The sequence below is a fragment of the Schistocerca americana genome, chromosome 4, assembly GCF_021461395.2.
Source record: "Schistocerca americana isolate TAMUIC-IGC-003095 chromosome 4, iqSchAmer2.1, whole genome shotgun sequence".
NCBI classification, from domain to species: Eukaryota; Metazoa; Arthropoda; class Insecta; order Orthoptera; family Acrididae; genus Schistocerca; species Schistocerca americana.
The window spans coordinates 194,101,668-194,126,691 of NC_060122.1; positions in this window are offsets into that span (position 1 = coordinate 194,101,668).

Below are 25,024 nucleotides of genomic sequence, written 5' to 3' on the forward strand. Positions count from 1 at the left end.
GCACATAGACCTTATGACTTATTGGCCTTATGACTGTCCTGGATGAAAGAGGCCGAAATGCCTACCATTGAACACTTCCTCACAATGTGGTAGTTCATATGCAGGTTGCAGTACTTTTCATTCATACCATTCATTACGACCGAAGAACAGAGTACCGCTAATACAAGCCGATGAAGTACTATGTTGAAAAACACAAGGAGTCTTAGCAAGAAAATAAAACTCTTCGTTAAGAAAATGGTTCAAATGGCTCTGAGCACTATGGGACTTAACATCGATGGTCATCAGTCCCCTAGAACTTAGAACTACTTAAACCTAACTAATCTAAGGACATCACACAACACCCAGTCGTCACGAGGCAGAGAAAATCCCTGACCCCGCCGGGAATCGAACCCGGGAACCCGGGAGCGGGAAGCAAGCACACTACCGCACGACCACGAGCTGCGGACTCTTCGTTAAGAGCGACACCCCAGGAACTATTAACGATGACTGTAGTATGGCCGGCCGCGGTGGTCGTGCGGTTCTAGGCGCTGCAGTCCGGAACCACGGGACTGCTACGGTCGCAGGTTCGAATCCTGCCTCGGGCATGGATGTGTGTGATGTCTTAAGGTTAGTTACGTTTAAGTAGTTCTAAGTTCTAGGGGACTGATGACCTCAGATGTTAAGTCCCATAGTGCTCAGAGCCATTTTTGAACTGTAGTATGAGATAAATAGGAGCCATGATGCTCAGGACGAGACCTTTTAAACAATACGTTTTGCTAAAAGTCCACGAAAGAGCAGAGATAGCTATTACTGTAAGGAAAAAATCTGTGAATTTGAATGAGTGAATGTAGTCGGGCGCCTGCTGAGGTTGCGGTGTAAGAAGCTGGCAATGGGAAGTGAACCATGAAAACTTTCGAGGTGTCCAGGAATCCATCGCACACTCACAGAAAAAAATCTTTTTTGTGGAAGGTTTACAGTCGACTGCCTACTATAGCATGAGACAGAGCCACTCAGTATTATTTTCACAGCAGTAATACGATATGTAGTAATACATCAGTACATCGTTACCTGTGAGTAGTTACGATAACTTTTTTACTGCCAGAGTATCAGAAGCTCTATAAATAATTGCCATATAAAATTGCCCATCTCATTAACAATACGCCACATAAACCAGATATCTTTTTTTAGGGGTTATGCGGTGCGTTCTGAGCATAGATTATAGTAGCTGTGGCAAAGATAATCGACACTGTATATTGGTTTTATAAATGCACTGACTGAATGATTTTACCACTACAGTTTCTCTTTTACAACACGTATTTTGTAAGAAGATTGCCGATTTTGTTTGTAAAACCAATAAATAAATAAATTATAATAACAAACACATAAAACCTTCATCAGTTTCGGAGATACTCCATGCGGGTGACACTTCCTTCAAGGAAAGTGATATGGTACTGTCGGCTCCAAGGCTGAACATCTTGGTAAGCAGTCAGACGCACCAGACATTCCAAGTGACGAACCGTTTACGGGTAGGGTTTGACTTCGGTCTTAACGTGCCCACGATTTTTCCTTCCATAAATCGTGGCTGCGGAAAGTGGTAACAGGACTATTCAAACTGGTAGGTAGACTGTATGAGACAGGCGATGTACCATCAGACCTACGGAAAAGCATCATCCACACAATTTCGAAGAGAGAAAGACCCGACGGGAATGACCAAACAATCAGTTTAAGAGATCCATCACGCGTCCAATGCGTGAAACCTATTCGCAGTTGTGAATGCGAGCAATCAGCTGTATGAGGGAACGATGAAAGTGAAAATTTGTGCCGCACCAGGACTCGAACCATGATTTCCCGAATTACGCGAGAGGCATATTTAACTGCTATAGCCCGAAGTTCCATATGCCGTTTCTGCGTCACAATCTGTGCTGGCACATAAGTTAAGTAATTCCCAGATAGAGAAGGACATTTTCATTGAAAGTCGCTACCTGGTATGGGCAGAAAAATACATGAACAATGTGTGTCTGAACGGGACACTGATCAGGATTTCTCCGCTTCATGCGAGTGGTCAGTTTAACCAAGTTGCCCATCAGTGCACGAAACACGACTAGATCCAAATTCCATATCTCGTCGTTTCTGGGTCACAACGTGTACTCGTACACACATTACGTAATTCCAGTACAGGGGAAGACAATTTAATTGAAAGTCTCTGCCTGGTATTGTCAGACAAATACGACATTTCAGTGGTTGTGTTGTGAAGAAAAAGTGTCTTTCGGACACACATGCACGTCGAAAAGAACAATGCATAGTTCTTACTAATAATAGATCTATTGCAATATCATAGCCATTCATCCAAGTTGCTGACAAGAATAATATGGAAATTTAAGGAGATGGGACCGGGATAAACTGACAGAACAGGAATGGGGGAAAGAAAAACAGTAGGAGAAGAATGGGTAGCTATGAGGGATGAAATAATGAAGGCAGCAGAGGATTAAGTAGGTAAAAATACAAGGGCTAGTAGAAATCTTTGGGTAACAGAAGATATATTCAATTTAATTGGTGAAAGGATAAAATATAAAAATGCAGTAAAGGAATCAGACAAAAAGTAATACGAACATGTCAAAAATGAGATACACAGAAAGTGTCAAATGGCTAAACAGGGATGACTACAGGACAAATGTAAGGGTGTAGAGGCATATCTCACTAGGGGTAAGATAGATACTGCCTACAGGAAAATTAAAGAGACCCTTGGAGAAAACAGAAGCACTTGTATGAATATCAAGAGTTCAGATGGAAACCCAGTTCTAAGCAGAGAAGGGAAAGCGGGAAGATAGAAGGAGTATATAGAGGGTCTATACAAGGGCGATGTACTTGAGGACAGTATTATGGAAATGGAAGAGTATGTAGATGAAGATGAGATGGGAGATATGATACTGCGTGAAGAGTTAGATAGAGCACCGAAAGACCTAAGTCGAAAGAAGGCCCCGGGAGTAGACAACGTTCCATTAGAACTACTGACAGCCTTGGGAGAGCCAGTCCTGACAAAACTACTATCTGGTGAGCATGATGTACGAGACAGGCGAAATACCCTCAGACTTTAAGAAGAATATAATTAAAAAAAAAGTGTGTGAAATCTTATGGGACTGAACTGCTAAGGTCATCAGTCCCTAAGCTTACACACTACTTAAGCTAAACTATCCTAAGGACAAAAACACACACCCATGCCGGCGGGAGGACTCGAACCTCCTCCGGGTCCATGACTCTAGCGCCTAGACAGCTCGGCTAATCCCGGGCGGCATGATATTCAATCCCAAAGAAAGCAGGTGTTGAGAGATGTGAAAATTACCAAACTATCAGTTTAATAAGTCACAGCTGCAAAATACTAACACGAATTCTTTAAAGACGAATGGAATACTGATAGAAGCCGACCTCGGGGAAGATCAGTTTGGCTTCCTTAGAAATGTTGGAAACGTGTGGCAATATTGAATCTATGACTTATCTTAGATTAAGGAAACGCAAACCTACGTTTCTAGAATTTCTAGACATAGAGGAAGCTTTTGACAATGTTGACTGGAATACTCTTTATCAAATACTGAAAGTGGCAGGGGTAAAATACAAGGAGAGAAAAGCTGTTACAGTTTGTACAGAAACCAGATGGCTGTTATGATAGTTCAGGGGCATGATTGGAAAGGGAGTGAGACAGGGTAGTAGCCTATCCCCGATGTTATTCGATCTGTACATTGAGCAAACAGTAAAGGATACAAAAGAAAAAATCGGAGTAGGAATCAAAATCCATGGAGAAGAAATAAAAACTTTGAGATCCGTCGTTGACATTGTAATTTGGTCAGAGACAGCAAAGGAATTGGAAGAGCAGATGAACGGAATGGACACTGTCTTTAAAGGAGGCTATAAGATGAACTTCAACAAAAGCAAACGAGGATAATGGAATGTAGTCGAATTAAGTCGGGTGATGCTGAGGGAATTAGATTAGGAAATGAGGCACTTAAAGTAGTAGATGAGTTTTGCTATTTGGGGAGCATAATAAATGATGATGGTCGAAGTAGAGGGGATATAAAATGTAGACTGGCTATGGCAAGGAAAGCGTTTATGAAGAAGAGAAATTTGTTAACATCGAATACAGATTTAAGCGTCAGGAAAGCGTTTCTGAAAGTATTCGTATGTAGTGTAGCCATGTATGGAAGTGAAACATGGACGATAAATAGTTTCGACAAGAAGAGAATAAGAGCTTTCGAAATATGGTGCTACAGAAGAATGTTGCAGATAAGATGGTTAGATCGCATAACTAATGATGTACTGCACAGAATTGGGGAAAAATTTGTGGCACAACTTGACTAGAAGGAGGGATCAGTTGGTAGGACCTGTTCTGAGGCAACAAGGGATTACAAATTTAGTACTGGAGGGCAGCGTGGAGGGTAAAAATCGTAGAGGGAGTCCAAGAGATTAATACACTAAACAGGTTCAGAATGATGTAGATTGCAGTACTTACTTGGAGATGAAGAAGTTTGCACAAAATAGAGTAGCATGGAGAGCTCCATCAAACCAGTCTCTGGACTGAAGACCACAACAACAACAGCAACGGAAAAACTGAGAACCTGTTAGACGACTATCACTTTGGCTTTAGGGAACACAAAGGCACCAGAAAAGCTGTTCTGGAGTGGCTTATAATGGCAGCGGGACTCAAGAAAAATCAAGACTCTTTTATTGGATTTGCCGACATGAAAATAGCGTTCGGCAATGTAAAATGGTAAAAGATGAAATTCTGAGAAAATATGAGTAAGGTATAGAAAAAGACCTGTAATATGAAATATGCGCAAGAGCCCAAAGGATAATTAAGAGGGGAGGACCAACAACGAAGTGTTCGCATTAACAAGGGTGTGAAGTCGTCGAAGGAGCAATGACAGAAATATAAACGAGGCTGGAAAGTGGGAATAAAATACTGGGCGTGAGGATGTCAATGATAAGATTCGCTGATGTTTCTGGTATCCTCAGTGAACGTGAAGAAGGATTACAGCATCTTTTGAATGAAATTGTTACTCTTGTGTGTACAGAATAATAATTGAAAGTAAAGTGATGAGCGAAAAAGTATTGGGAAGCAGCAGAAACGATAACAGCGAGTCACTTACCAGAATTCGGTATCACGAAGTTGAATAAGTTAATGAATTCTTCTACTTAGCCACTAAAAAACCCAAGACGGAGCAATGGGTGCATAGAAAGCAGACTAGCACTGCCAAAAATGGTATTGTTGTCCGCGAGAAGTTTGCTAATATCAAACACAATATTAAGAATACACTACGGGACATTTAAATTGTTATACCAAGAAGAAATGCAGATGATAAACGTGTATTCATTGGGCAAATATATTACACTAGAACTGACATGTGCTTACATTTCCACACAGTTTGGGTACATAGATCCTGAGAAATCAGTACCCAGAACAACCCCCTCTCTAGGCACTCAGTCCGGAACCGATCGACTGCTACGGTCGCAGGTTCGAATCCTGCTTCGGGCATGAATGTGTGTGATGTCCTTAGATTAGTTAGGTTTAAGTAGTTCTAAGTTCTAGGGTACTGATGACCTCAGATGTTATGTCCCACAGTCACGATTCGATAAAGCGCGATCGCGATAGGCTTCAATCCGACCTTTATCAAAGTCGAAACGTGATCGTACGCATTTCTCCTCCTTACACGAGGCATCACAACAACGTTTCACCAGGCAACGCCGGTCAACTGCTGTTTGTGTTCGAGAAATCGGTGGGAAACCTGCGTCATGTCAGCACGTTGTAGGTGTCGCCACCGGCGCCAACCTTGTGTGAATGCTCTGAGAAGCTGATCATTTGCATATCACAGCATCTTCGTCCTTTCGGTTAAATTTCGCGTCTGTATCACGTCATCTTCCTGGTGTGGCAATTTTAATGGCCAGTAGTGTATTTTCTATCATGATCCACCGACAACGCCTGACAACATGCATTAGCGCATTGTCAATGAATGTGCGAACATTACGGAGGCGAACTAATCGCTATTGAGAGGAATGTCCTTACACGTATTGCCAATTTCCTTGAGGTTGACAGACATCATTTTGATTATTTATTGCATTAATGTGGTATTTACAGGTAATCACGCTGTAACAGCAGGCGTTCTCAGAAATGATAAGTTCACAAAGGTTCATGTTTCACATTCGAACAACCGAAATAAAATGTTCAAACGTACCTACGTTCCTTATTTTTATTTAAGAAAGCTACCTGTACCAACAGTTCGTCTAAAATTGTGAGCCATATCTATCACATCTATCACAAAGCGAAGAAAGTGGTACAACTAAAACATTCATTTTTCTTTACGTACTTCACGAATATGTAATAAAATGGGAGTTCCTATTTAAAAAACGCAGTTGATATCCGTTTGCCCTATGGCAGCGTCATCTAGCGGGCCAACCATAGCTCCATCTGGTTTTCCCCTTCAAGCTAGACGAGTTTCGTTCTTTGTAGTTTTATCGTTTGATGTTTATTTTGTGAGATATTTTGCCCGGTCACTATCAATGGACCACCCTATATATTAATTGTTGGAAGTTTCGTTTACACTTACCATCATTTAGTTCTCTTGTTTTATCAGTCAAAAGAAACCTATAATGTGTGTGAGTCCAGCTATATCCACAGATGTTCACAAATTAGTTGAATGACATATCAGATCGTACATGTGCTTGGTAAATGTGCCTTAAATTCAAATTGTCTTGTTTTAAACTATAATGATGTTTGCATTATTCCTAACGGAGTGTTTTGGGATTCTGGAATACGTCTCAAATAAAATACGTCAAGACCTACATTGCAGCCAATACAGTAATATCTTCGTTTTGGATCCTGGTTTTCCATGGAAACATCGTCGAATATGACCATGGTGTTTAGAGTTACATTTTCTGGTGGGGGAATATTACTGATTTCACTAAATGTCAGATACGTTACACCATTGACCCCTAGTAATACCTCCTTTAATAGTTGCTAATTGCGTTGAAACAGCGTTTTTGAAAGTACACAAACATTCTCAAAGCAGACTTCAACTGAGTGTTTGCAATGACATGGGAACATTTGTCTTGCTGCAGTTGGATGTACCCACAATTATTGCTCGTACCTGTATATTATTGGGAAGCATTATCCCATTCCTCATCTTTTTTTCTACTGGTCTCCCATATCATCGCAGGACCAGTCACTTACAACAAAATCATTGTGATGAGGAAACTTTACCCATCCTGTTATGATAGCAACTACATCAGGTGTTGGTGTGTAATCGGATTTTATAGAAAATTATTTTGTTATAATATGTGTCACATTACTAAATGAGCTAAAATGGCTACATTCACATCCGAGAGAATTTGTCCACCCACGTCTTTTCATAGATGCACATAAAAACCCATGGATGTGTCATCTATCTTTACCTTTGACAGTAACTGAAGAAGTCACTGGCTGTAATGACAATGAAGTTTACTGTTTCCATGCTAAGCATTCACTGTTGCATATTCACTTATTTACATTCCACAGCACAACCTGAGGATGAAATGACTGTGTAAACTTGCTGATGTTGTGGCATTCGGGAAATTCTACTCTAGATATTGTCAGCGATTGTGGTGTAAATGATTCCAATTTAGAAACGACAAAGAGGCTTCGTCCCTACCATAGACTGCAGTGGTACACAACCCCCAACATGATACAGCAGTCCACCCACCCCACCGCCGCCCACATCTAATCCAGGGTTATTGTACGGTTTGGCCCGACAGGACCCTCCCCCCACCCACCCTCACCGGATGGTCTCACACCAGATGAGTGTAGCCCCAATGTTTGCATGGTGAACACGTATGTTGAGAAAGTGTTTGTGCAGCAATCGCCGACATAGTATAACTGAGGCAGAATAAGGGGAAACAGCCCGCATTCACCGAGGAAGATGAATAACTGACTTAAAAACCATCCACAGACTGGCCGGCACACCGAATCTCGACACTAATCTGCCGGGCGGATTTGTGCCATGGATCGGCACGCCTTCCCATCAGGAAAGTAGTGTGTTAGACTGCACTGCTAACTGGATGGGCTAATTACAACTTAGTAACATTCTAACGAGAGATAAGAGAAAATCACTTGGTTTGTAATAATGTACATTTTTCAGCAGTCATAGATGGGTTGCATTACATCATCATCAGAAAAGTTCACTGGTTCGTTTTTCACTGTGTTTAGCAAATAACAGGTCTTTGTATGAACAAAGTTTAGCACATATTTCCCTAAAATCGCTAGGAGCACCACAGAATTCATGTATTCCACCTGTAAGTTTAATGTAGGTGGACTCCATGCCACTCAAAGCAGCCTTGGGCACTGTTTCGATATATCAACTACAGCACTATTGTAAATCATCAAAATGTGTCCTACACTCACGAAGACAGATCAAGACATCATTGTATACAGCTTGAATTCATGGTAGCAATCACTTCAATCTCTCTAACACAAGTGATATCCTTATCCTTACCCAAATAAGTTCGATACAATGGAATGCTTTAAATAAATATACCAGTTTCCATATTTCACCCCGAATGCTGCATCATCATACATTCAGGTGACAGACAACGTTACACCAGCACAGAAAATGTCTTGCGCGGCGGGGGGGGGGGGGGGGGGGGGAGGGGGGGGGGATGGGTTGTCCTCTGTAGTCATCTGCTTACTGATGTTGGGTATTGCACAACACAGTTCTTCGTATTCAAGCTCAGTAAAATGTACTTAAAAACTCTTCATTGGTGTTTTAGATCCCAGTCACCACACTTGAGTCCCTGTGTGCCGCTCCTCTGCCTATATTCGGACACTTTGATCAATAGCAGTTAAATTATATGTGGAAGTGAACAGCAGTGGCTCACTGGGACCAATTAGTATCTTCTCATTCACTACAGCTATACTCTGTCGTTGCAGTATTACTGGAATGTTCCACAGTTCAATGGGTGGTGCATATGTCAGAGTGCAGAACTGACCTGCACCGTGCACCATGAGACCTTCAGCGCATTTCTACAGATGGAGACAGGCTGGATGTCTTCACTGATGAGTGGCATGGACAACAGCAGCCCCTTGAACTGCACAAACATGCTGACCAGATACTCTACAGAAGCCCAAGTGCTGCGGGTCACCACCCCTGCTACAGGTCTCGACAAGTCGGAGGCTATTGCCGCTGCTGCAAGTCCTGGCATGCTGGAGGTCACATGAGCTGTAGAACAAAAAAGAAGAAGAACTGTTACATGTGGGACAAATAAAGAGACCAGGGAAAAGAAGAAGAAAGAACAGCAGATGGATATGTAATTAGTTCTTGCTCTTCCACTTCTTCCTATTCTGCTGGGGATTCCTGGATGATCTCGGCTGCGGCTGTTGTTGACATGATCCTTCCACTGATTGAGGCCAGTGAGCTGCTGTGCACGCCTTATATCCCTGACGTCACTATCAGATGACCGGATGAAGTGTTGTTGTTGGTTCCTGCCAATTTTTGCACCCATGAGTCAAAATTATAAGCACACTCTGGTGGCAGTATCAGAAACTAGGTTAAACAGCCTGGGCTGTGGAAGACGGCACACTCACCTCTTAGGCGTATTGACTGGGCATTTCAGACAGTTCCAGCAAAAGCGCCATATGTATTAGTTGGAAAATGCATCTCCAAACGCTCTTATTAGTGAAAAGTATTCTTCTTCTTATGCTCCTCTATTAGCTATGCTTTCGAGTCCTCATGTAGGACGCTATAGGCAGAGTCTTTGACTGCATGCTTACAGTTAACACAGTTATTATACCCTTCTCACCGTGCGGCATTAACCGTGCGGTCTCAGGCGCTGCAGTCATGGACTGCACTGCTGTTCCCGATGGAGGTACGAGTCCTCCCTCGAGCATGGGTATGCGTATTTGTCCTTAGGATAATTTAGGTTAAGTAGTATGTAGGCTTAGGAACTGATGACCTTAGCAGTTAAGTCCCATAAGATTTCACACACATCTGAACATTTTTGAAACTCCTCTCGCTCTGAAACCTACATCTCATCAGTTGTACGCTTTGTAAGCTTTTCCACCAAAATTTTGTGTTTACCACCAATTTTAACCTTGAAAATGATTAAATGAAGAAAATTTTAGAATATGATAGCAATCGAAACAAAGAAAAATCCACCGTATATACCAGCAGCTCAGCACACACTAAGCAACTTTTCTCACCATTTTTCTAGGTGGGGAGAGGATGGTTGGGAGTGAAAGGGGTATTCCGTATCTAATTGCCACCTCTACACCAGGGGACATGGGGGAAGGGTGGGCGGAGGGTCTGCCGTATTGACATCGTGAATAAATGAAAACTGTAGCATTAGTCCCTTTGCTATATTACTCACAGAAAATGAGTTTGATCGATAAAGATGAAAAATGACAGATAATTTAAGTAATGACGCTACTTTCATGAAGATCAATTGTATGCTAGATCTTGCATTTCAATTTTAGAGGCGTACTGCTGTATCACCTGCATGCAGTTGATTCTATTGCAGAGCAAAAGTTACGTCCGCGCTAATATTTCTAACACCAGATTTTGCATTACTCTCATATGTAACACCTATCCGTATTTCTCTTGTTAACTGTCAGATGCATTCAGTTTGGGCTCAGTTGCATTCGATATTTCATCCTCTCGATATGAGGCAGCTGCGCGATCGTTGAGTTGGGACCCAGCAAGTGAAACATCTCATTCGAACGGACTTAAGCTGATGAGATATGAGCTCACTGGACCAAACATAGGAGATCCGCTTAAAAGAGCACACTGGAGCGCTGTAGATGGTATTAAGCTGGTTCCATGCTAGCGTAAGTTGCACCAGTGAAGTGATAGGTACGAAGGCATGCTATAAAGTAATTCCTCCGGATTTGTTGTGTGAAAACTCTTAAAATACTTTGAAATAAAACGAACTTTATTAACGTTCTGCATCGTTGTTATCTATGTCCACATCTTTATTTCTCAACATAGTCACCCTGGAGACGAACTCATTTTTAACAACGAAAGACCATAAACTTCCTGGCAGATTGAAACTGCGTGCCGGACCGAGACTCTAACTCGGGACCTTTGCCTTTCGCGAGCAAGTGCTCTACCAACTGAGCTACCCAAGCACGACTCACGTCCCGTCCTCACAGCTATATTTCTGCCAGTACCTCGCCTCCTACCTTCTAAACTTTACAGAAGCTCTCCTGCGAACCTTGCAGAACTAGCACTCCTGAAAGAAAGGATATTGCGGAGACATCGCTTAGCCACAGCCTGGGGTATGTTTCCAGAATGAGATTTTCACTCTGGCGGAAGTAAAGTTGTGAGGACGGGGCGCGAGTCGTGCTTGGGTAGCTCAGTTGGTAGAGCACTTGCCCGCGAAAAGCAAAGTTCCCGAGTTCGAGTCTCGGTCCGGCACACAGTTTTAATCTGCCGGAAGTTTCATATCAGCGCGCACTCCGCTGCAGAGTGAAAATCTCATTCTGGAAACGAAAGACCAGTTTGTTGATACCATCACTGTGGAACATTTGCTTTTGTTGACACAGCCACAGCCTCACCACTGCCTGCACCCCTTCATCGTTAGCAAAGTAGAGTCCTTGATGGTGTTCTTTGCGTTTTGGAAAGAGATGGAAATGGGATGGGAGCAAGTCGGGACTGTATGAAGGATGATCGTTTACAGTGAACATTGCTGCAGATGTCGCAGCGTTCGCGTGTAGTCTAGTCGTGTCATGCTGAAAGAGAGGGAGCAGATGAAATCTTCGAACTGCATCTCGATTACACTATTCTGTTTCGCACACACCGACATAGTTACTTTACACATTCCTGAAATACACTACAGTTTGGAGACCTCTAGCCGAAGACGGGTTAAAATATTAGACATGACAAAGACATACGTAAAATTTAAATTACGACTGTTTTATTTAAAAACTTTTCGGACTCATTACTTTTCAGCTTGCCATTGTGCTATGTTACTGACTGTATGGAATCGGTGCAGTGCGATGAGTTGACGTACAGACGTGACGGAATGGCAGAAAGGAGCTCTTTTGTCCCATCCACTGATGACCCAGTGGTTATAGCACAAACAAATAATCATTGGAAATGATATACATTGCTAAGCTGCCGACTCCCGCCATTCTTGTTGAGTAGGGTATCCCGAAAACTTTTGCCTCCTCATCAAGAATACAGTGAATCGACAGAACAACAATAGATAACATTTCCACTGAGTTATTTTGTATGCTGTAACGACTGGTTTATCAGAGTATGAGACATAGTTAGCTCCATTTTGTCACTCTGTCTTTACTGCACTTCGATTCATGTTGCTGCTCTGATTCAAACACCTGACATGTAAACATACAACATTTTACAAGGTATTAATGTTTCCATTTTACTCGGAAATTTTGAGCCATGTGCGCTACCGATCCCGACCGATAGCACGATAGATTTGGTAGTCACGAAACAACCTCCTTTTTGCCTTGGCTCTTAAGCAGTTCTATATTGCAGTTAGCTGCAGGAAGAAGTTACTGAGCAGCCAGAAGTGCCGGTTCGTTGCGACAGTAAACCGACGAACATTTCTCGGCGCTGTGATGATTTGATTGTTTAGCTTCCTTTTCTGAGAAACACGACGCTCGAAATTCAACATGCCTTTGTTCGCCTTTTCTGTCTGGTCCATCGCTATACAGAGAGGAACAAGGACGCATATGGATTTCTTTGCGAACATCTTGCTTGGTACTGCGTCGTGATTACGCCCAGTTGCTAAGCGTACCAAATACCAAGGGAGGTGTCACCCGTAGTGGCGTTATTGTGTTCTTTTGCCGACGTGAGACTGCAGCACGTGCCTTTTTGCGTTTATGTGTTTAAAAAGTGTCTGGCACATGAGTGTAGTGCACGGTCAAGGTCAAGTCTCCTATTTTTTATCTCACGAACTGGTCTGTGTTGGCCAGTTGGCCACATTTATGTGTGCTTAGTGGGGTGAAGTGATTTTGTTAAGCAAAGGGCAGAAGAGTCTCTCAATCTCTAAGTCATTGGTATCTTTCTTTAATCTGCTGTTCATTTCTTTAAATAATGGTAAAATTAAAACACATTTTGGGGTGTAATTTTTTTGCCCAGTAATTGCCTGTTTCAATTTTTTGCGTAATGTAGCAATTTGCCTGACGCTTACGGTTATTGAAAAGGTATTCTTGAGTGTGAAGTATGGATCTTGTTTCAAGTTCAATATGTTGAGTCCGCTTGTTCGCGCAATAGTGTCCCCATTTTGTTAACGGTACTGATAAGTTGTACTGCGGCCACTTGTTCTTTTAGTCATTGGCTATGACGGCCTAGTGGTTCATTTGAGCCGGTCTTAAACCTTGAATCTTGCTTCTCATCAATATGTCTTATGTAATTTTTTTCTGGTTTTAATATTGTTTGTGGTGTATAGATTTAACCTGGCTCAGTGAAGGCTATACCTTTACATACCTCCTGTAATCAAGTTACTGATCTATCAATAATTTTAAGATGCTATTCATATCCCTGAATACTGTTTTAAGAGGGAACTCTTTTTGCTAAATTATGAGTACTCACTAACTAGCATTATCGATCTTCCAGTTCTTTTTAGTTCTTTGATCTGTAAGAGCTATTTTGAGGCGCTCAGTCCGGAACCGCGCTACTGCTACGGTCGCCGGTTCGAATCCTGCCTTGGGCATGGGTGTGTGTGATGTCCTTATGTTAGTTAGGTTTAAGTAGTTCTAAGTTCTAGGGGACTGATGACCACAGATGTTAAGTCCCATAGTGCTCAGAGCCATTTGAACCGTTTGTAAGAGCTATTCATCCAGCTGGTGCAGGCAAGCGTTTTGTAATAAAAAAGAAAGAGGAATACCGGAATTTTTAGGGTTTTTGATTTCAGCTGATATTTCCAAATGAATTTCTTTACTGTTTTAAATGTCAAGTTTTATTTCCCCATAACTTACCACTCCCAACTTCCCACTGGTTGCCCCATTTGAGATATGATGTATAGGCTGGCTATAGTTAAACACTCGCTACCCGAGCCAGTGTAGACGGAAATCGTTTACATTATTTGGTACGCAACTTTATATGAATGCTGTTCAGAGTCTGAGCTGCAGGATTTGCGTTATTAATAGCATTAGTGTCATGACTTGTCTTTAGGCTCCGGTAATGGACAGCGGCGTACATGCCGATCAAGACTTTACTCACGAAGTCGTTTTATCAAAACAATTGTGCTGCATGATTCACCACCTCACATTGCTCGCTTACTCCGTACACAATCATTGGCTGATCGTTCCTAATTGAGTTTCCATCAAGATCACTTGATTAAAACCCGTCTCGTTTACGACCCTAAGGTCACCTGAAAGACAGGGCTTAGCAACGGGTCACTTTCACATGTTGGAAGTTGAAGACGAGCATAGGGGGAGGAGGAAGCCGCACGAGAGCGATTGCAGGTTGTCGTGGATGCGGATAGTTGTCAACGAGCAAAGTGTGTAACATGGAACGTAAACATGTTACGCAATTAACAAATGTTACGATCTCGTGTGGAAATTAATAATGTTTATTTCAACGTTTTATTCGTTTTTTCTCTTATGTATGCCCTTACAAATGTTTCGCCAAAATTTCATTGTCCTACGACCACTCATTTTTCGTAGTGGTGGACGTTTAATATAAACGGAAGATGCTTAAATCATTCCCAAAGGAAATATTATACTGTCAAAATCAAATATTCCGTCCATCCCTAATAAACTGAACATTTTTGAATGATTTGTATTTTTAACTGAAATTTTACCTTCAGCATGAAAGGCAATATCTCTCAGTCGTAAGTAATGCCTAGAGAAAGAGTAAATAATGTGAATTTCTTTAGATGAAGTTACATTATCTCTTCATTTCAATGTTATGCGGAAAATAAACATAGTAAGTTTTCCTTATTTCTATAGTACTGGATCCTCTTAAACATCCGTATCTTCTGCCCACATGCATCTGACTAACGGTATCATAAAGATATTTGATGTACCCCCGATTGATGTCTGTTAGTTATTCTGTGCAGCTTTCCCATATGTATCTTGTAAGATAGCCCCTCTCCTTTGCCCCTCTCCAAAGATTACTTGATATTCACTTTAAAATTTCCTTGTCTCTGTCTCTCAATCTTTTCCATCTCACTTATCTTACATACTCTATATGTTACTGTCACTTTCAAGCAAATCAATATTCTTAATTTTTATTCCAGTTAATACTTCTCTTCTTTTCTCGTAAAGGTGTAGTACATGCTACATTTTCCGCATACTGTGCTGTACATTTGGCGCCTGGGCTTCACCTGATGGTGTAGCTAGGAGTTTAGGTGGTTCGTGGTTTGGCTGGGCGTTGTGCGACCCTGAGCTGCTATTAAGTATCATTCTATTAAACAATGTATCATAATATGAAGTGTGTAACAAAACTGAAACCTTTGCACTTTCTGACGGCTATAAAACCCTCAACAAATTCTTTAATACCATAAACAAACAGTAGTCGACCCAGATATAGAAATAATAGGTAACTAAGATTATGTGTGACACATGCTCAGTTTCTCAGCCATGTTCGATGCCATCACATGCAGATGTAAATAAGCATCTCGTATCGTGTAAAGTCGTCAAGGAATTTGCTGCAAATCTGCTGCTTCACCAACTGTCGGGTAAGGAGTAATTGTAGAATGGAGTCAGGTAACAGTCCTCTGGCAGGAGACTGACAATATTACTCTCCCACTTGGAGGAGAGGAACTTGATGAAATTCGTCACGGAGCCGACTCTCAAGTAGTAAATTCGCTGAAAACGCCCGAGGTGAAGAATATACGCCGAGGCGGCGCTAACGTGCTTACCCAAGAGGGCGCAGAAGTTCGCTACGCAGCAAATGGCGTTACCCAAGAGATGCGGAGACAAAATCAGACATCCAGACTACCGTTGAAGATATATACATCAGTCTTCGAATGAAACTTTATCTGCATTACATAAAACGCCATCTCTTTCCAACCGCTATACGCTACAGTTTGACGAAAATGACATTCAGCTCTTCGGTTGCCACCGAAGGTTTTATTTCATTGGAATAGTGTTAATTCTCACGAAAATGTTTCCTGCGTTTAATCTATGCACTTTTGTGATTTAATAACGAATATCTCATTCCTGCGCAGTAATTTAAAGCGACCGACAGTTCGTTGCTGACGTAAATCATTTGGTCCGTATTCCAGTACGGAAAAATATCTGAAGTTCCTCCGATTTTCCTAGACATTCATGTCGAAACAAGTTGCTGATAATCACACTTCACTGACCGTGGAGAATATAACTGCTGTGATATTCCTAGAGGCAGAGTATACGTTGTAAAGTTTTTTGTTGGTAATTTTAGGATGTCAGCTGACTAAATCAGAAGCAAAATCCTGCTCACTACTCCGTACACGGAACTTTTGGAAAAGCTACTTCTGGGCTGCTTTTAGAACGAGTATCCTCTCCGAATTTAACTCGAGATGACACCGAAAATATACAGTGCTGAATAAATTATAAGTAATTACTACTTTTGTTGTGTCGGTAGAGGGGAAAGTGTTGTAAATTGAAGTTAACCGAATAACAGTTAAAATTATTGATCTTATTGTCACTGTATTGTTACGCTTTCGCTTGTAATCACTCTCGCATTTCTGTCAGTGTTATGAAAATGTTTTAGTAATTCTTTTTTTCATAATAATTTTTAATTAGCATTATTTGAATTATTTAAGTAAACATTTTAATTGAAAAGAAGTAAAATGACCAAAAACAAAGTTATGAGAGAACAAAGCTGCAATCTCGTAGTTTGTTTTTGGCTTTATATATTCGGAAGCTAAGAACATTGTTAGCTCATTACTATTCCGATTACTATTCCGACTCCAGTTTCGATCGCAGTACTGTGATTGCTCTCATTATTGTTGTTGCGATTGCTAATTTGCGTGTTGCGTAGAATGAAGTGCTGAAAATATACCAAGTTATTTAAAAAGGTTACCGATCATTTTAAGGAAGTGTTACCCGGTCCAAGCCGGCATGATTTACTTCATCCGAAGATGGAGTTTTAGAGTTTTGAATTCCTTTGAAAAGGGAGAAAGACAGATTCTTTACTCATTTGAACTGAAGATTGTGATATTTGACGTTAAATGGAATTATGAATTGAAAAGTAAAAGGTAAAATTAACAGCATTTTAGTGGGAATATTTGCAAAAGTTAACAATATAGATATAGATATTGAAGTGTTAGTATCGAATATCACTAGTGCAGACTGTTAGAATGTCTGGTCGTACGTAAACTTCGAGCTAGCTGGAATATTTTGTTAGTTTACTAAAGAATACTTATTAACATGTGTAAAGGAAAACTAGGAACGGTAAACTTCGAGAACATATAGGTAAAATAAGGACAAACAGTGCAGGGCAAATAATTATGTTGATGCAGTCCGTTCTGTAGTTTGCGTAATAAACAGTTCATTGGTATCGCACACAGTGACTATAAACAAATTAAATATCTATGTTCTTTTGAGTGACCAGTGTATAATAACTGAACTGAACCTTGGTCACCGCATTATTCAAATAAAACAAAACAACAGCCAGCATACTCAGCTGTCGTAGTAGTGAGTTCCTCGGAGAGTATAAATTTCGGTCCAATATGACAGATGCTACCCCCACCGGTGTGATCAGTGTTTCGCAACCTTTCTGAGAGGATTGCCTTTTGACGAGAGCAGACACCACTTAATACACAGAACAAAATAGGATACTGACAGAAAAAATAATTACACCGCTTTTTTTCTTAGTGACAAATGGCAACACAAAGTACATGTTCAAACTAATAAAACACGTATGTTTGAAGTTTTCATTAAACTAAGAAATAATGAATCAGTAAGGCAGTACTACACATTCCTAACAATCCTTTTTAAATTTCTCTTTAGTGCCCAATAACGCACATAGTAGATAACGCTAATTTTTCCTTAGGTTCCTCGCTTTCTATTTCATTTTCAACTTAGCCATTTGGACTGGTTCAAACTTGTAAGCAATAGTAAATTAAAGTGGTACTTTCAGAATGAAATTTTCACTCTGCAGCGGAGTGTCGTTGCTATGAAACTCCTGGCATATTAAATCTGTGTGCCGGACTGAGACTTGGTCTCGTAGTCTTTGCATTCTGCAGGCAAGTGCTCCAACTACTGACCTAACCAAGCTCGACTCACGGCACGTCCTCACAGCTTTACTTCCGTCAGTATTTCATCTTGTACCTTCCAAACTTCACAGTAAGTGGAGCAATTGCACGCGAAAGGAAAAGTCTCAGAATTTGTGTCTCGATCCGGCGCATAGCTTTAATCTGCCGTGGAGTTTCTGAAACTGATAGTTTTAAGAAATTTCCCGCTAATAACGTATTCTAGTCACCGACCAATTGCCAAAAAACCTACAGCTCTGCTCTCTCAAAATCTGTTTCCGGTGTATTTTTCAAAGCAGTGCACTTAGGTTGTAATTTCACTCTGTGGATGTTGGGAGGAGTTTCCCTATTTGAAAATATTCCTTGCTTCATTCAAAATGTTCGTAGATACCAGAAATTTATATGTGGCCTGACAAAAGCCAGAAAAATAGTTGCTCATATATTTTATTACAAATGACAAGTCATGAAAACTGCAGTTGAGTTTACTCGTACATCAAAAGTTTTAATATTTTTAACATGCCAGTATTTCAGCAACTGTACTTGCAGGAGCTTAAATGGATAGGAAATAACAACCGATCATTTGCTAAATACAGGTTTATTAAATCTTGACCAGGGTTTTGGCAGTTTTAAAACTGTCCTCTTCAGGAGGTATTGTATGTAGAACCACATTATCTGTATCTTCTGTGGTAGTTGTAGACTCTGTCCAGTACGTGTGCCTGTCACCCATTAATCACCATTAAAGTACGTGATTTAATAGTAAAAAAATGGCTCTGAGCACTATTGGACTTAACATCTGAGGTCATCAGTCCCCTAGAACTCAGAACTACTTAAACCTAACTAACCTAAGGACATCACACACATCCATGCCCGAGGCAGGATTCGAACCTGCAACCGTAGCAGTCGCTCGGTTCCGGACTGAAGCTCCTGGAACTGCCTAGAACCGCTCGGCCACCACGGGCGGCGATTTATAGTAATACCTATCTGTTGCAGAGCTACTAGATAACGTGATTCTGTGTACAATGCGTTCTGAAGAAGACAGTTTTAAAACTGTCGAAACAATGGTCAGTGTTTAATAAACCTCTGCAAGTGTTTAGCTTTTTATTTCCAGTCCATTGTAGCTCTTACATCAAAAGTATTATGGACGAGATGAATATGCAATCGTTTACCGTTTACTATCGGTTCTTTGATTGCTTAGAGAGATGGACCAATGCAGCTATAACAGATGGAATATTAGTTTTTTTTTATTACATGAACGATAAAATGATTTACTTAACTTGGTACAATCATTTGCCATATTAGTGCTTGATAATTGACAACCGTCATTAACTATTAAAACACCACATTGTGCACTAATTAAGAAATTTATTTTTTGAGCTAGAATGTTGATTATTTACATATGTGCCTTTCACATTTGAGGCTTGAATAACTCTTCAGTCCGATTTGATGAAGTTGACTGCTTCAGCTGTAGTCAGAACTGGGACAGAGCGTTTCCGTGTTTGGCTCTTTTTTCACTTCTGTGTGAGGGAGCTGTTGTGCTGATAGAGAGGCGTGGTCTTCAGGAGCGCCTCCATTTGTCGTTGTGGATTGCAGTGAGACGTAGCTAATTGGTACCAATGTGCGTTGCCGACTTTGGTGTAGCACCGCCATCTCTGCACGATACCAGAAAATGATATAAAAATAAGCACAAAAGCTTCGTGGAGCACAGTGATTAAGCTAAATTGGTTATCAAAATTAAGTTAGCATTGTTTCTGGAACTAAGAATTTACAAGGCACATATATTAATTCTTTTTACATAAAACAGATATTATGTCTACTGAAGAGTATTCAAAATTGAGGGTTGTTGAGTGACCAGAGGTGTGGTGCATGTTGGGAAATACCAGGAAAGACAGGAGAAAAAGAAATTGATCAGCGAACAAACTTGAGTTTAAGACGTTATTATGGCAATAATGAAAATGATGTGAGGTGGGCACGATAAGTAGTCTTGTGAATGGATCGAAGACAAACCGAGGAAATTCTTTGCTTGATTCTAAGAAATAAGACAAACGAGGTGAAGACGTAACGTAAAATGAGTAGATTATTAGTAAATACACTGGGGGCAGTTAAAATTGCTCCACAGGAAGGATAGAAAGTAACTAAATTTGATTTGTTGTGAGTACACGGTATAGTGTGATTAGATTTGTAGGTAATTTGGGGGAATGTATAGTACGACATTTAGTGCACAGAGCTTCCACCTCTGACACAAACAAGAGGTACATCCTGGCTGGTCATCGAGGCAAACGGAACTTGGATGAAAAATATGGTTCATCGTTCCACGCTGCTTCAGCTCTGTGCTAGATTTCATCAGCTGTAGTTGCTGGCGAGTGATGGTTTGCCAGTTTTTCTGCAACCCATCACCATATGATAACAGTAATGGAGACGGATGGAGAACGTGTTGTCCAGAGAAACAGTCCAGTAATCGTAACGAAACAGATCAAGACTCCACAGGCAACATGTGGTTTGTATAATCTTGATCAGAGGAGACTTTGGAAACATGACTTGTGCGCCATTATAAATAGATCAGAAATGTAATGTTCATTACCTCAATTATCTGCTATACAAATTAGCGGTGATCATTATAACGGAATTTCATGACTTCACACCCGGTGCTGAACCTGCTTGTCGGTGACAAGTGCAGTTCAGCAACATGTGATTTCCTCTGAGACTGCATAAAGGAGCAAGTCCATTGTGATGCTATACATAAACTGGGATTTGTCTGCGAAGATGACGTAGTTCCTCTCCTGTGCCAATACTGTTATTGGGTGCATCTCCTTTGCTGCCTTGTCTTGGAAGCAACAGCATGATCACTGTGCTGACAAATGGTTGTGCTCCAGATGTTGTCACGTGGTATGTGTGGAACACTCCTCACTGCAAACAAACTCATTTCCTGAATCCAGGTACGTGATATGAGGCGAAACAAACGAACAACCTATCCGTCCTCCCATATGCTCCCACACGAGGCCATCTATCCTGCAAGTCTTAGTGTAGCGGTGGCGAAGAATCAGACACGTGAACCCTACCCTAGCACGAGGGACACACAACTAAGCCTGGGTGCACACTTCTCCCATCATCACACAATGCTGTCTGAGAGCAAGGAGGGGAAGAAGGGAAACTAACTGACTGCGCATCATCTAAATGGCAGTGGATCAGGCTCCATATCATTTTCTTCATATTTAACATTTCTCAACAAACAAATTTTCAGGTTTTGACGCAATGAAGTAAATATGTAATTTTTATCTTGTACAAAGTGTCAATCATGGAAGATGCCAAAAGTACCACAGATTTTCTCACCTAGGATGCCACACAGTCATGTCATGTTTAGTTTCATAAGAGGACAAACGTCTTTCTCCCACATATGTAGATCGAAATACTGTTGCACTTTGGCAACCTCATTATCGAGATGTGGGAACTCTACCTGAGGAAAGCAATATAGGCGTCCTATACAGTTTTAGGGTAAAAAGATTGGTCTTTGAAAGAGAAATTACTTTGCAGAAAAATCAGTTATCATGCACATGCACAGCCGTGCTTTCAATTAAAACGGTTTCGAAAACCGATATAAGATATATCTTCTAAGATAAGGCGTAGGATCAGTATTGCATTGCGTGCTCCAGCATTCCTACGGAATCCAAACTGATCTTCCCCGAGGTCGGCTTCAACTAGTTCTTTCATTCGTCTGTAAAGAATTAGTGTCAGTATTTTGCAACCATGATTTATAAAACTGGTAGTTCGGTAATTTTCACACCAGTCAACACAAGCTTGCTTTGGGGTTGGAATTATTATATTCTTCTTGAAGTCTAAGGGTGTTTCGCTTGTTTCAAACATCTTGCTCATCACATGGAAGAGTTTTGTCGTGGCTGGATCTCCCACGGCTATCAGTAGTTCTAATGGAATATTGTCTACTCCGAGGGCCTTGTTTCGACATAGATCTTTCAGTGCTCTGTCAAATTCTTCAGGCAGTGTCATACCTCCCATTTCAACTGCATCGACGTCCTCTTGACTTTCCGTAATATTGCCCTCAAGTACATTGCCCTTGTATAGACCTCCTGCTTTTCCTTCTTATCTTAGTACGGGCTTTTCATCTGAGCTCTTGATATTCATACAGGTGGTTCTCTTTTTTGCAAAGGTCTCTTTAATTTTTCTGTAGGCAGTATCTATCTTACCCTAGTGATTGCCCGCATCTCGTGGTCGTGCGGTAGCGTTCTCGCTTCCCACGCCCGGGTTCCCAGGTTCGATTCCCGGCGGGGTTAGGGATTTTCTCTGCCTCGTGATGGCTGGGTGTTGTGTGATGTCCTTAGGTTAGTTAGGTTTAAGTAGTTCTAAGTTCTAGGGGACTGATGACCACAGATGTTAAGTCCCATAGTGCTCAGAGCCATTTGAACCATTTTGAACCCCTAGTGATACGTGCATCCACATCCTTACATTCGTTCTCTATCCATCCCTGCTTATCCAGTTTTCACTTCCAGTCGATCTTATTTTTGAGACGTCTGTATTGTATAAGACCGCTACCATATTTTTACAGCTACTGTTGCTGTTTTTTTTTATGTTTTATCTTCCAAAATAAGATAGCCATGAATGGCCTCATATTTGCTATCTGTCTTCTGCTTTTCCGAGTGTAAGATTCTCTGGTTATTTCTTCGTAGTATATGTTAATTAGTAACTGAAAATTCTGATTTAATCTATGTTTTATATATGAAAAGTGATTCTATTACGTTTCACTGACATGCACAGCTTTATTACGTTTCTGTGTCAGTTTCTTTGGAAGAAAATTAGTTTGGTGAAGTGTTCATTTGTGCGCTATTCCCGCCCCATTTTTTGCAGATTTACACGGTATAGAAAAAGTCGAACCTTCCTGTCTGAGTTTCTTTAACCAAACCTGATTATTGTTTTCTAATGTGATAAAAATTATTTGTTTCGTTATATGGCATACAATGACCTACAAAGATTGTGAGCCCGACGACTATTAACGGAGGTAACAAAATTAACGTAAATTGACCATCCACAGTACAGGTAATTCAGCATTCACATTATTTCTTTCTATTTATGCACCTAATATCCTATTCCTGCGGTGGTCAATGTGACGCATCTCGACTTCCGAACAATTAGACTTCGGAAGAATGCAACATCAGCATCACAATCTAAATTTCAAAATCGTTCCCTTCTAATAGGGATATATTACAGAAGAGATCTGTAGCAGAATCGGAGAGCACTGATATTTTGATTTGCTTGTCCTCGCATTTTTAAGTTGTGCGTAGAAGCTTCATTATTCACCTGCTTGGTGGTGATACGGACTTCCTATTCTACAATATTCATAACCAATTCCACCTTTCGTTACCAAATCAACTACTCATGATGCATTAGGCTAAGATAGGTTAACTGATCCCTTCTCTTATTTAAGTTATGGTACAAATTTTCCTCCTTTATACAAGTCAGTCCTTGTTGCGACCAAACTATGCAATATTCAGAACTCTTTTGTAGTAACGACGTTTCTATAGCTTAGATTTACTTGTTTGTCGCCCGCGTTTGATTTCCATACACGGATACACTCCAAAAACTTCCGTGAAGACCTCCTGAGATTTGCTTTTACATTCTTTTACATTTCGTGTTGGAAGCTTTCCCTTGCCAGCCTGGGTATCATACCACATCACTTTGGCCGTTGTCAGTTATTTTGCTTTCGAAATAGTAAAACTGTGTTTAGTATCACACTACTTAAACTCTTTCCTGCAGCACCACGAGCTTTAACTATAATCCATTATCGTTGTCATACATTGTCAATATTCATCATAGAACCTCATTTTAAGACTCTTTCCTTTCCCTTCAACAGAGTTTACCTTTTTCACTATTTCTAACAGAAACAGTGTATCAGCGTGAAGCCTCAATGTTATTATCTCCAACTACTGCTTCCCCTTCACCCCTTCGATCCTTTTTAGAGGGGTTCGACTTTGTACAAATTGTAGGTAATCTTTCCTTCCCTAAATTTGTCCAAGCTGAATGCATAATTTCAAAGAATGTATTCTGGCCAACATTGTAGAAGGCTTTCTCTACATCTACAAATGCTGTAGCCACAGTTTTATCTCTCTTCAGCCTAGCTTCTCAGTTAAATCGTAATGTTAATATTGGCTCGTATCTTTCTGAATTTCTTCGGAAACCAAAATAATCTTCCCGTAGGTCAGTTTCTACCAGACTTTCCATTCTTCGGCAAATAATTCGTGTCAGTAGCTTGATATCATGATTCATTAAAGTGATAGTTCTGTAATATTCACTCCTGTAAGCACCAGCATTCGATGGACTTTGTATTACTACATTCTTTTTGAGGCATATTCCAGTATGCATATCTCATTTCTCTTAGGTACCAGGCGAAATATCTTTGTGGCCTACGACTACAGGCATACGTATTCTGCAAGACAACTTACGGGCACGGCAGAAGGTACCACGTACCACTACTAGTTATTCATTTCCTGTTCCACTCTCAAACAGAGTGAGAGAAGAATAACCGTCAGTAAGGCTCCTTACGAGTGCTAATATGTCTGATCTTATCATCGTCGTCCTGATGCGAAATTTGCGTAGAATCAACCTGCAGTCAACTTCAAATGCTGAGTCTCTAAAATTCCGTAGTAGTGCCTCGCGAAAAGCGTCTCGCCTCCCTTCCAGGGATTCCCATCTGTTTTCACGAAGCGTCTCCGAAATACTTCCATTCTGATTGAACCTAGCGGTACCAAAACTGGCAGCCCGCTTCTGAATTGCTTCGAAGTCTTCCTTTAATTGATTTGGTAGCGATCCGGGACGCTCAAGTAGTAGTCAAAAATGGGTCGCACTAGCATTGTACAAGCAGTCTAATTTATAGAGCAGC